The sequence below is a fragment of the Dipodomys ordii genome, unplaced genomic scaffold (genome assembly GCF_000151885.1).
Source record: "Dipodomys ordii isolate 6190 unplaced genomic scaffold, Dord_2.0 Scaffold61, whole genome shotgun sequence".
Taxonomy (NCBI): domain Eukaryota; kingdom Metazoa; phylum Chordata; class Mammalia; order Rodentia; family Heteromyidae; genus Dipodomys; species Dipodomys ordii.
The window spans coordinates 9,990,141-10,002,756 of NW_012267277.1; the positions used below are offsets into that span (position 1 = coordinate 9,990,141).

The 12,616-nt window shown below is 48.6% G+C and overlaps 1 protein-coding gene across 1 annotated transcript in view; it reads left to right on the forward strand.

Annotated features, from left to right (window-relative positions):
• The first annotated feature begins 11,653 nt into the window (after positions 1-11,653).
• Fhad1 (forkhead-associated (FHA) phosphopeptide binding domain 1) overlaps positions 11,654-12,616 on the forward strand; it is a 93,135-nt gene continuing 92,172 nt past the window's right edge. Inside the window, exon 1 of the mRNA XM_013022221.1 lies at positions 11,654-11,722. The gene's annotated coding sequence lies outside the window, so the exon portion shown is untranslated. The remainder of the gene's footprint in view (positions 11,723-12,616) is intronic.

Below are 12,616 nucleotides of genomic sequence, written 5' to 3' on the forward strand. Positions count from 1 at the left end.
GTGTGTGTTTGAGAGAGGTGTGTGTGTGTGTGTGTCCTGAGACTTGAACTCAGGGCCTGAGTGTTGTCCCTGAGCTTTTTTGTCCAAGGCTAAAGCCTGATTTTTTTGATGGTTAATTGGAAATAAGGGTCTCCTGGGTACCAGTGGCTCATGCCTGTAATCCTAGCTACTCAAAAGGCTGAGGATCGTGGTTCAAAGCCATCCCAGGTAGGAAAGTCTATGAGACTCTTTATCTCCAATTAATCACAAAAAATGCTGGAGTTGTGGCTCAAATGGCAGAGCACTAACTTTGAGCCACCGGTGCCTGGCTGAGAGAGTATTCTAAAGGAGCTCTCAGTCTGACTCTGCAAGATAGTTCTTGACTTCTGGCCAACCTAGACTTCCTTGGGGAAAGGAGGAGGTTTGGGGCTTGGGACAGTGGCCCCAGAGGTATGAAACCTGAGCCTCTCTCCTTCCATGGCAAGGTTTTTCCAGATATGATAAAATGCAGTTTTCTTGGCATATCAGTTGAGCTGTAAGTATCCATCAAAGTGTCTTCTCAATGACACTGGGGAGATGACACAGCTGGGGAGGTGGCACGTGTGACCACAGAAGCAGGGATGATGGGGATTAAACAAAATACTCTCCATGTTTGCATTGAGCACCTACTATGGGCCATGAGGCTCGGGGTAAAGCCAGAAACACAGCACTGCTGAGCTGGTGAGAGATTGTGTTCTGTGTGCAGGGGAGGTAATGAAAACTGAGTTAAGTATGTGATGATGACGTCAGAGCAATGGAAATAAGATGGGGTGAAGATCGGGAGTGCCACGCCGACTCCAGTGGAGTCTGCTTAGCATGGGAAACCATCTATCAGACCATGATAGGGGCTTCAGAGACCTATCTCTGAGTTTTGGGACTTCACCGAAGTCTACCTCGGAGAATAGGGCTTCTAAGAGGCCTACTCCTGGAAAGGCTGGCAAAGATGTGTTTCTGCCTTTCTTTTCCTCATAAGAGTGCCTACTAATCTTTTACTGTTTCTACTGCTCTTTGTACTTGCTCATTGTCAACGTTTCCCTTATTTAAAGCTCTTTCTTAAGAGTGTTGACGACTCCAATATCTGATGAGTGTCTTAAAAATATGACTAACTCACCGGAGTTAAGTGCTACCCTGAAACCCCCTCTTATGGAGGCTAGTAGAAAAGCCATAAGCAAATATAAAAGTATTGGGGGTTTCACAAAGTCACTTCAGCAGAAGGAATTGTTTGTAAGAGATTTACAAAAAGCTGTAGGCGCGGCTAGAACAGAAAGAATGTATGGCAATTGCTGAGATAACTACTTAGGAGAAAGAACTTCCTATTACTCTTTCATTTACTAAGAGACTTGCTAGATCTAAGTCTCCTTGGTGTTTACTATTAAAGAAGGAACAGAAAAGATCTTATGGGATGGTTAAGGCCTCTATAGAAATAAGGTAATGGTTAGTTGGTGACAAACATCAAAACCCATTATATTTCTTAGAGATAAGCCGGAAACAAGTGCCTATCAGGCGACCAGCTGGTGACCACCCAAGAATGAAGCCCTGCAGCAAGGTTGTGTAACCTTTTGCCCTTTCAGGCGATCAGCTGGTGACCGCCCAAGAATGAAGCCATGCAGCAAGATTATGTAACCTTTTGCCCTTTCTTATGGAGACTTTTTGCTATAAAAGTTTGTTATCCTCGGCATTAAATCGCACTCAGCGCTCAGCACTCAACATCCACTCCTAATGTCTGTTTGCCATCTCCCCATCCTATTCCAGGTTCCTCCCCTAGGTATCCTCCGTCGTCCCGACAGAACCCGGTCCGCGGCACGGGAGGATCAGGAAAAGTCCCCAGGAGGTAACACTGCAGAAAGCTGCTATTGGGATGCAGAAAATTCCAGAAAGTCCCCAGGTGTTTGTGTGCACCACTGAATCTAAGCAGGTGGCAGCCATCAGGGGTGAGACTTGGGCATCTCCTTAGCCTGGTCTAGTACAGTTAGGTTCACCCTGTCACCAGCCCTGCAATGTGTTACATGCCAGCTGATTACAGATGCTGGGGTCGGGAGGGAAGGGTTTTCTGGCCAAATTGATTTGGGAACTGCTGTGGAAAACTTGTTCCTTCAGCTTGGCCTCACCTCCTGAAGTTTCCTGAACACCCCCAAAATAACACCCCCAGCTGGAGACCAAGAAGTAAGCACCTCCCAAACCCTACCACCAGCCATGGCCAGCTCCCAGCACCTGAGAACCTAAGCGGGAACTAAAAGCACAGAGACTGGAGGCTCCAGGTCTCAGAGCCACTGAGACCTTCCAGGTTCTCCTAATGGAAACTTCTGCCTCTGGCGGGAAGCAGGAGTGCACACTAAGAAGCTCGCATACACTGGAGTCCTTTAACACACAAGTTTTGCATCAAGTTTCCTCAGGGCCGGCCAAGCTGTGTCTACCCACACTGCCCATCCAAGTAACACCAAGGCCTCCGGGCCCCACAGCTCCAAGCGCTCAAGGATGTTAGTTGGATGGAAAAATGGGTTGACTTGTCTATTTTCTGCTGCTGTCACAAAGTACCAGAGACCAATGAACTTAGAAAGCATAGAAGTTCTATGGCCACAGTTGTGGAGGCTGGAAAATCCAAGAGTGGCATGGTGCCTGAGTCTGGTGAGGATCTTTGCTACATCATGGCATGGCAGAGGTTGGTGAGGATCTTTGCTACATCGTGGCATGGCAGAGGGCATCGTGCATCAAGGCAGAACTGTGTGCCAAGAGAGCTCACAGTCATCACAAGCCACTCCTGTGGGTGATAAGCCACGAGTCCACTAATCCACAGACCCATGAACACAGCTCATGGCCCAGCCACATTCTATAGGTCCCAGCTCTCAACACTACCGCACTGAGGACCCAGCCACCAGCGCTGTAGCCCTAGCACCACCCAACCCCAGATGGCACGGAGGTGACCGGACATTCCTAGCCCCCAGGGAGGCTGTTAAACAGCAGCACCAGCACTAGACACGTTCCCTCAGGCCAGTGACTGTCCACCAGGATTGTTTTGGCCTTGGCAGAGTTACAGTATAGGGAGTGGGGGGGTAGGGGAGTGCAGTACTGACATCTAGTAGGCCAGGCTTCCTACATGTCTGTGACTGTATCCACAAGAAAGAATTACCCTGTCCCAAAAGCCTGGACACAGGAGTCTTTCCTGCCGTTGCAATCCCAGTCCCAGCGTCTGGCCACCCAGTCCCAAATCCATCAGACAGAAACAGGAAACCACCATCCCCACAGGTCACCCAGTCTGCCTGACTTAGCACTGCTCTTCCCAACCTGGCTCTTAAGCTGGACGCTGGTGGCTCATGCCTGTAATACTAGCTACTCAGGAGGCTGAGATCTGAGGATCCTAGTTCAAAGTCAGCCCCAGCAGAAAAGTCCATGAGACTTATCTCGTTAACCACCAAAAAAAACCATGAGGTAAAGCTGTGGCTCAAGTGGTAGAGCACCAGCCTCGGGCAACACATGAATCAAGTTCAAGAGTACCGATACTGGTATGCACGCGCATGCACGTGAATACAGTTTTGAATATAGTTTTGTTTGCCAGTCCTAGGGCTTGACCTCAGGGCCTGGACACTGTCCCTGAGCTTCTTTTGCTCAAAGCTAGCCCTCTGCCACTGGAGCCACAGTGCTACTTTGGGCTTTCTCTGTTTATGTGGTACTGAGGAATGGAACCTAGGGCTTCATGCATGCTAGGCAAGCACTCTACCACTAAGCCACATTCCCAGCCTGAATACAGTTTCCTTATCCCTCCTCCATTCCAGAATTAAACGTCAAATTTCCTATAACATAAACAGTCTGCTCCTGTCTCTTTTTCTCCAGCTGTTCCCAGCTGACCTCTAATGGAATTTTAATAAACTGTAATAACAGAATTTATTAACTAGACTGAAGGTACAAAGATAATGGTTGGCAATACCTGCAATGTCAGACTCTGAGACATTTTAGATTATTTGAAAGTATCCTTGGAAGCCAGTGAGGGCATATGACAAAATAAAACAATTATAATAGAATTTTGGAAGCAAAAACTATGGCCTGACTCTTCCTTGGTTATAAATCAGAGAAGAAAACAATGTCAGATCAGACAGAGTGTTCCTCGAAGATAAGCTAGAGTCAGGAGTGTAGGAAATTCAGGAATTGTTCAGGAATTTGAACATTAACCAAATGCTCTCGGTGTTTAACCTTGAGATGTTTTGTTTTTCCAGTGTGTCCTTGTCTGTGCCCAACTCCCCACAAAGAAATCATCGGCTTCTACTTTGTGAGAACCAGATAAGATTAAAAGAATATAATAATGTGTCAGCTGGAAGATGGCATAAAACCCACCAGACACAGTTTAAACTGGGAAAAGGAGCAGGGGGTTGAAGGAATATCAAAGAAGGGGGAACTTGTTCAAAATGCCCTATGTGTGCCTATGGAATTATCCCAACAAATTCCCTTGAACTAATAATGTATGCTAATGAAAATTAGCTAAAAAAAAATAATAAAAGCCAAGCACCAGCAGCTCACATCTGTAATACTAGCTACTTAGAATGCTGAGATCTGAAGATCATAGTTCAAAAACCAGGCCCAATTTCCAAAATAACTATCAAAGTGCTGGACTTGAGTTATGGTGTAAGTAATAGAACCTAGCTGTGAACAGGAAAGCTGAGCAAGAGCTCGAGGCCCTGAGTTCAAGTCCTAGTACTAGCACACAAAATAAATGGCTAAAAATAAACACGTTTTTCATCATCTTTCAGATAAAATCTGACAAGCTATTTATATATGTATATATAAGAAAAACTGGGTAAATATATTAACTAGCAAATTAATTCATTTATTTTTGTTTAAGTTCAAAGTTAAACAGGAGAATATGTGTATGTATGCGTGTGTGTATGTGTGTTGTATTTTTATTTCTGAAAAATTATTTTAAAAACCAGATTTGAAGTACTTATCCATAGCAGATTAAAAAAGAGTACTAGAGGGATGATTATATGCATGTATGGAAATATAACAATACCTTTTTGCACAATTAATTTTTTATTTATTTTTATTTTTATTTTTTTTTTTGGATCCAGTTGTGGGGCCTGAACTCTGGGCCTGGGCACTGTCCCTCAGCTCTTCAGCTCAAGGCTAGCACTCTACCACTTGAGCCACAGCGCCACTTCCGGCTTTTTTCTTTTTGCTTATGTGGTGCTGAGGAATCGAACCCAGAGCTTCTTGCATGCAAGGCAAGGGCTCTACCACTGAGCCACCTTCCCAGCCCCACAATTAATTTTTTAAAGGAATTAATGAGGGGGCAAAAAAAAAAAAGAAAACCAAAAAGTTTAAGGTCTACTCCACAGATTGAGTTTGGCCAACAGCATTTGCCAACAGAAAATTCATTAGCTGATGAATTTGTGCTGGGGTATCTTCAAATCAGCACAAACAGACCAGAGAGAAGGCCACGGAGATAATCATTCTTCCAAAGATGATGATGGCAACAAAGAGTACTGAAAATGCCCATTTCATCCAGCAAGATGGCAAGAAAACTGAGACAAAAAAAAAGGACTTTTTTTGATGTTTATTTTCCCAGTTAAAAAATACTTCATGACCTGCAGTTTTTTTCCATCAGCTGTAAGCAGTAAAAATTGCCCATTAATCTTTCCTTAGGCCAATAATAGAAAGGTCTCAAGAGGCAAAGCAGGAGCCAAAAATAAGATCAAGTGGGAAAGTGCAGAGGGCTCTCAGTAACCAAGTTCTAGGCAGACCTTGAAAGCATTCTCTGCTCTGGCGGTGGACTCTTAGTTGCATATGCCTTAGTGCATCCTTCATTGAACTGAATGGACTGTCTTTATCTCTCTGGATTGCTTCAAGTGGGGATTTTTCAATCTTGGCATGCTGTGGATGAGATCCCATGGATGCTGCTCTACTCATTGGAGGACTTAGCTGCGGGCTGGGACTCTCTACTCTGGATTCCACAGCACTTCTCAAGTGTGTTTGGGAATCTGAACTGTCTCCCAAAGGCCTAAGTGTCACAGTCTTGGTGGCCAGCTTCTGGTGCTATTGGAAGGTGGTGGACCTTTAAGAGAGGGGCTTAGTGGGAGGAAGTTAGGCCACTGGGGGGTGGGGCTTCTAAGAGGGTGGCTATGGGGTCACTGGGGGCATGGTCCTGAGAACCTCAGCTTCAGCCTGCTCATGCCTGTTATCGTAGCTATTCAGGAGGCTGAGAACTGAGGATGGGGTTCAAAGACAGCCAGGACAGGAAAGTCCATGAGACTCTTATCTCTAATTAGCCACTAGTAAACCGGAAGTGGCGCTGTGGCTCAAGTGGTAGAGCACTAACCTTGAGCTCAGGGATAGTGCCCAGGCCCAGGGTTCAAGCCCCATGACCAACAACAACAAAAAAAAAAGTCAGCCTCTTCATCTTCCTCCCTCTCTCCTTCCCTCTTTTTCCCATCTCTGTTTCTCTCCCCTTTCTGTCTCTCTGTTCTGTCTCTGTCTTTCTCTGTCCCATTCTCTGAGCATCTCTACCATGGCACAGTGTACTGGGAGCCGGGGATGAGTGGAGGGGAGTCAGGGGATTCAAACCACAGCTTTGAATCTACTGGGGAACGAATGCAGTTTGGAGAAGCAGAAAAGTGAAATAGTGCTGGGTGCCTTGGGCCACAAGGTCAGGAAAAGCCAAAGGCGTGATCGGCGTGGGATTCTGAACAGGGCTGGCCCTGGAATTCCTCTTGTCTACCCCTCCCTGTGTGTGGAGAGAAAGCTGAGCTGAGGCCACATTTGTGTGAAGGCCAAACCACACTACACAAAAACAACAGTTAGAACCCAATCCTGGTCTCTGCCTGGGAAAACAAAGGAGCCGCCCAGGACCCCTGAGATGTCCCCAGGAGAACAGCAAATCAAACATGGAAACATTTTCTGCCTGGCTTTAATCAAGTATCACTAATGATATCTCAAAAGAGCACTAATCACTTTCAGTGATCGATTTTTTTACTCTGAATATTAACACATAAAGGGAAAGAATGTATTCTACCTTTCCTAAACAAACTATTCGATGATAAATGTCTGGTAAAGCTTTTTGTATGTGTGCTGGTACTAGGACTTGAACTCAGGGCCTTAAGCTCACACTTAGCATTTTTGCTCAAGGCTGGTGCTGTACTACTTGAACCATACCTCTACCTCCAGTTTTTCACTGGTTGATTGGATATAAGAATCTATTGTATTTGTTTGCTGGGTCTGGTTTCAAACCATGACCCTCGGGCTGGGAAGGTGGCTCAGTGGTAGAGTGCTTGCCTTGCATGCCTGAGGCCCTGGGTTCGATTCCTCAGCACCACATAAGCAAAAAGAAAAAGAAAAGCTGGAAGTGGCTCTGTGGCTCAAGTGGTAGAGCACTAGCCTTGAGCTGAAGAGCTGAGGGACAGCGCCCAGGCCCAGAGTTCAGGCTCCATGACCAGACTCAAAAACAAACAAACCATGACCCTCAGATCTTAGCCTCCTGAGGAGTTTGGATTTTACAGGTATGAACCACCAGCGTCCAACAAGAAACTAAAGAAGAATTCTAGCTAATAATCACCCAAGAGGATCGATGGATGACTGGAGAAAACAACATATGGCTTATTATTACTATTCCACCTTAAACAGGGCAGATTCTGACCCACAATACAACAATGTGCCTTGAGGACACTGGGCTGGCACAAGCCAGGCACTGTAAGGCTCCACCCTTGTGAGGTATGAAGCCTACTCAGATCCGCAGAAACAAAACGAATGATAATTTTGTCTCCCGGTCTCAGCCGAATCTCCCAGGCTCGATCTCTCTGCTAGCGGTGAATCCAACTGTAGCTACAAAGCTGGTACAGATGACCCGAAAGCCTGCCTAATCAAAGAAAAGCAATCCCCTGAGTCATAGTCACTGATTCAAGAATAGGCCTGTAATCCAATCCAGAGAAAATGAGAAACTGGGAGATCTTTGTACTTGTCTAGGAAAACAGAAGACAAAAGCGCTCACTATTCCCTTTAGGATGCAAAGTTGAGTGGATGTAAGGGTTAGAGCTGTGTCAGCTTTGGTGACAAGCAAGCAAAAAGAGCTCTCTAATGTTAGGTACATATCTTAAAGCATTGTTAATCTTTAGAGAAGCTAAAATCATCATCACCTGAGCCTTGTAGGGTAGCCTGAGACTTTGCTTTCATGCTGAAGTCATGTTGGGTTGTCAGTCTGCCCCATCTCACCAGTAATTAATTAAGCCAGTGATCCCTCTAGTAATTAATCAAGAGTCTCTAATGCACTGTGAAAGCCAGACACCCAGGTGGGCCTTCCCAGGAGTGTCAGCGCTGGCTCCACCCCACACACTCTGCTTAGTTAACCTGGCTTCCCTCAGCAGCTTCTTCCCACCCCAACCTCCTCCCTCCTGGTCCCCAAGGGCCTGCCTGTCCCTGATTCAGAGGCTTTGCTGACCAGCAGGCCCCAGCCCCTTGCTGGTGATGGCACACCTGACTTTACCCATGGCACCAGGAGGAAAAAGGTTTGCTTTCGCTCAGGAATGACTTTAAAGGCTTCAGATTTTCTATGGATTTGAACCTGTGGTGAGGTGGGATACATGGACTGTGTGCTGGAGGAAAGCTGTATATCTGGGGGTGGGGGAGGTGTTGGGGAGGTGGGGAGGGAAGGGATGGTACAGGAAAAACAAAGGGGGTAACAATGCTCGTTAGGAAATGTACTCATTACCTTATGTAACTAGCCCTCTGTACAGTATTTTTACAATAAAATATATACATATATATATATATATATATATATATACATACACACACACACACATAAATCTGTATGTCTCATAATGGCCACATGGGAAACAGACCAGAATCCCAATACCCCTTCAAGGGCGTGACTCTTAATAGCCAACTTTCACCACCTTCCAGCTCCCACTAGTGCCACCAGCTGGGCACCAATGCTCTAACACACTTTGGGGATGTTTCCTACTCAAACCTCTTGGCTCCCTCCCTGTCTCCAGCCATCCCTCCCCTCTCTGCTTCTCCCCCCCCCCCCCCCCCCCCCCAGGCCTCTGTGGGGCTCTGGGGCCTTTCATGACTCAGGGATGAGTCATTCATACTTCTTGACAGTGATCCAAATCAGACCCAGCTTCCAAGGTGTCAGAGAACAATGGATTCTCAGGAGAGGACAGCTCAAACCAAGAAAGGGAGGACTGTAAGAGGGACTGGAAAGAAAAGGACAGTTGTTCTCCAGGAAAGAGAGAAGGAGCAAGGACAGAGGAAGGCTGACCATATTTAGACCAAAGGACAGGAGGTTCCGGGGACACCTGAGTGGGGACATTCGCCAGACTCAGGGTGAGCTGCCTGAGATAAAAGCGTATGCCCAAATGCCCTGACACAACACTAAAACCGCTGCACACGGGAGCGGAGGAGAGGAGCATACAGGGAGACCTGTGAGAACCCTCCTCCAGAAGTGAGGGAGGTGAGGAGGGTGAGGTCATCACAAACTGCTGAGCAGCTGGGCTCCATCAGCTTGCCGCTGGCAGAAATTCAGGCCTACCAAGACCTTCTAGAATTTTCTATTCAGCAAGAGACACAGAGGCTCCAAAGAGGCCAGGCAGTTGCTGGAGGTGTCCCAAGAGCCACTAAGGGTCAAGGAACAAAGGAGCCTGGGGTTGGTTATGAGCAACCAGGCAGAATTCTCTCCCCTCACTTCCTAGACCAGGGCTGACAAGGCAGAACCCTGGGGCTAGCTCTTGTATTAAATGATAAAACAATAGAGCCCAACTATCTCAAATCCCAATGGTCCCTGGGGTCCAAACCCTGCAAAACCCCCTCCCTTTCAGCAGGCTCAAGCCCCATAACTTACTGTGAGCCAATAGAAATCTACTACAGTAATAAGATTCAATTGCTATGCTTACCTTACATAAGATTCTAGCTTCCAGGTTGCTGGTTTGGCTTCCTCGGTGGATTCTCATTGGCTCTGATGAAGCCAGTGACCATGTAGCCCCAAGCCGAGGGCATGGCCCATAAGGAATTGGACTCCTTAGAGCAGCCCTGGAGAAAATGAATCATGTGGAGGTTGGAGGGGGACCCCCCCACCTCCTTCCCCAGCACAGCCTCAGCTAAGACCCCAGCTCTGGCCCACCAGGACTGCAGCTGGGGAAAGTCCCTGAGAAGAAGCCCTGCCCAGACAGGCCTGATTCCTGTGCAATGACTGGGAACCGGGAAAGGCTGTTCTGAGATGCTGAGTTTGTGGGAAAGAGTTAAGCAGGAACAAGGTGGCACAGCTGGGGCATCAGGGAGAATGATGGAGACCTGACACGTACAACTGGGCTCCCAAAACTCACTGTGGAACAAAAGCAACCGCACAGAAGATGGAACTAATGTGATTCCCGCCCCCCCCCACCATGAAATTCAAAATCAAACATAACTGAATATGGAAGTCAGAATTGAGGTTACCTTGGGAAGGGATGGGTAATAGCCATGAGGGGACACAGACAGTTCTTGGATCTAGTCTGATTAGGGGCATTCATATGCCTTGACCAAGGCCTGTGCCAGCTCCTGGCTGGACTGGGTTTCACTGAGGTCTGTCTCGTCATGAGAAAGTCTTTGTCCCGGTACATGTTGGAGACAAGTGTTTATCTGAAGACACACATGGTAGGAAGGATGAGGGGAAGGGGATGAGATTAGGATTGAGGCTGGCTCAACTGGCTAGAGAAGTTGATGTCCTAAGGCACCCCAAACCTATTTCCCTGATTCCTCCTTGTTGTGTGGACTCCTTATGGACACTGTAAAACCTGCCACAGTTCATACTTCTCAGAAAAGAGTACTAAACTGTGTGTGTGTGTGTGTGTGTGTGTGTGTGCCAGTAATGGGACTTGAACTCAGAGCCTGGGCACTATCCCTTAGCTTATTAGCTCAAGGTTGGCACTCTACCACTTAACCAGCTATTTGCTGGCCAAATGGGAATGGAATCATGCAGACTTTTCTGCCCTGGCTGACTGTAGACCTCAATCCCACAGATCTCAGCCTCCTGAGTAGCTAGGTTTACAGGTGTGAGCCACCAGCACCCAGCTCAAATTTAGCTTTCTGGAGCCTCCTGGGCCTCCTTTTGCCCGTGAAAGCAGATTGGCCTGTAGGTACAGTGTGGAGGAAGCTGGGGTGTAAAGTAGCTGAGGTAAGGCAGCTGCAGCTGCGTACCTTCCTGGCACTTCTGTCCCTCGGCCCTGTGACACCCCCACCCAAGCCGGGGACTTAAGAACAGCCATGGATCCGGTCCAATTCTGGAGCCTCAGTCTGATGCTTGTAAGAACAGACAGAACAAGACAGCTGTAGGTTTGCAAACACCCTCAGGCTACTACTGATAACACCGCTTTAAAAATACGACGGGGTAATACCATCCCTCTGTGCTTCTTCCCCGCGACTTCCGAGTCTCAGCTTCCCCATCTGCGAAATGGGAAAGCACAGGACACTGGAGCCATCCCCACGTGGCACGAGGTGGCTCCGCTGCAGGTGACGCCCCGCCCACTTCAAGCCACGCCCCACCTTCGGGCCCCGCCCAGCCCCGGCGTTGTCATGACGACGTGCGTACACAGGCCAGGCCGGCTCACGGGGTGCCGGCCTCGGGCTGGAGACTCCCGCGCAGCGCGGCCTGGAGGCCTCGCCCCGCAGCAGCGGCCGGCGCCTCCCGAGCCCAAGCCCGCGGGGGCCGTCGGGCGAGGAAGGGGCGTGGACTCCCTCCTCCCGCCAGGTGAGTCGGGCTCCCGGAAGGGCAGCAGCGCGGGCGGAGAGGACCAGGGCTGAGGGAGGAGGGGAGGAGGCTCCCGGCTCCCGGGCCTCGGGTCCCAGCAAGGCCGCGGCCCGCACCGCCTCCGGGGGTCAGGGGCTGAGCGCCCGGCACCCCTGATGGGTCAGAGCGGTCCCTTGACCGAAGGCCACCTAGCCCCGGCACCCAGGGGGAACCGGAGAGCTGCACCGACTTGCTTCCAGCCGCCCTGGGCCTTTCCTCAGCGAGAACTAACTGAGCTGCTGCGACTGAAACCTCCAGCCACTGCCAGCGGCCTGAGGGCGGCCCATGTGCAAGCTGTTGCGCCCGATGGTGCCAAAGATAGGAGACTCCTGGCCCGAGACAAGGGGCCCGGATTCCCCTCTGAGTTGTTAGTGTGAGCTTCCAGCTGGGGTTGGGACCCCTTGTCCTGCAGGCACCCCTTCTTCTCCCCTTCCTCTGTGGGGGGTGATGAACCCCAATCTGTGTGTGTATATATGTAAGTCCTCAGCTTGAACTCAGGGCCTGGGCCCTGTCTCTGAGTTTTTGTACTTGATGCTGGTGCTCTACCACTGGAGCCACAGCTCCACTTCTAGAATTTTGGAGGTTAACTGAAGATAAGTCTCATGGACTTTTCTGTCAAGGCTGGCTTCAAACCATAACCCTGAAATCTCAGCCTCCTGAGTAGTTAGAATTACAGACATGAGCAAGCAGCCCAGAGCTAGAAAACCCCAATCTTTAAATGGATTGCTAGCTGAACCATTGCCCTAGATCTTTTCTCTTCCTTCCTTCCTTCCTTCCTTCCTTCCTTCCTTCCTTCTTCCTTCCTTCCTCCTTCCTTCCTTCCTTCCTTCCTCCTTCCTTCCTTCCTTCCTTCCT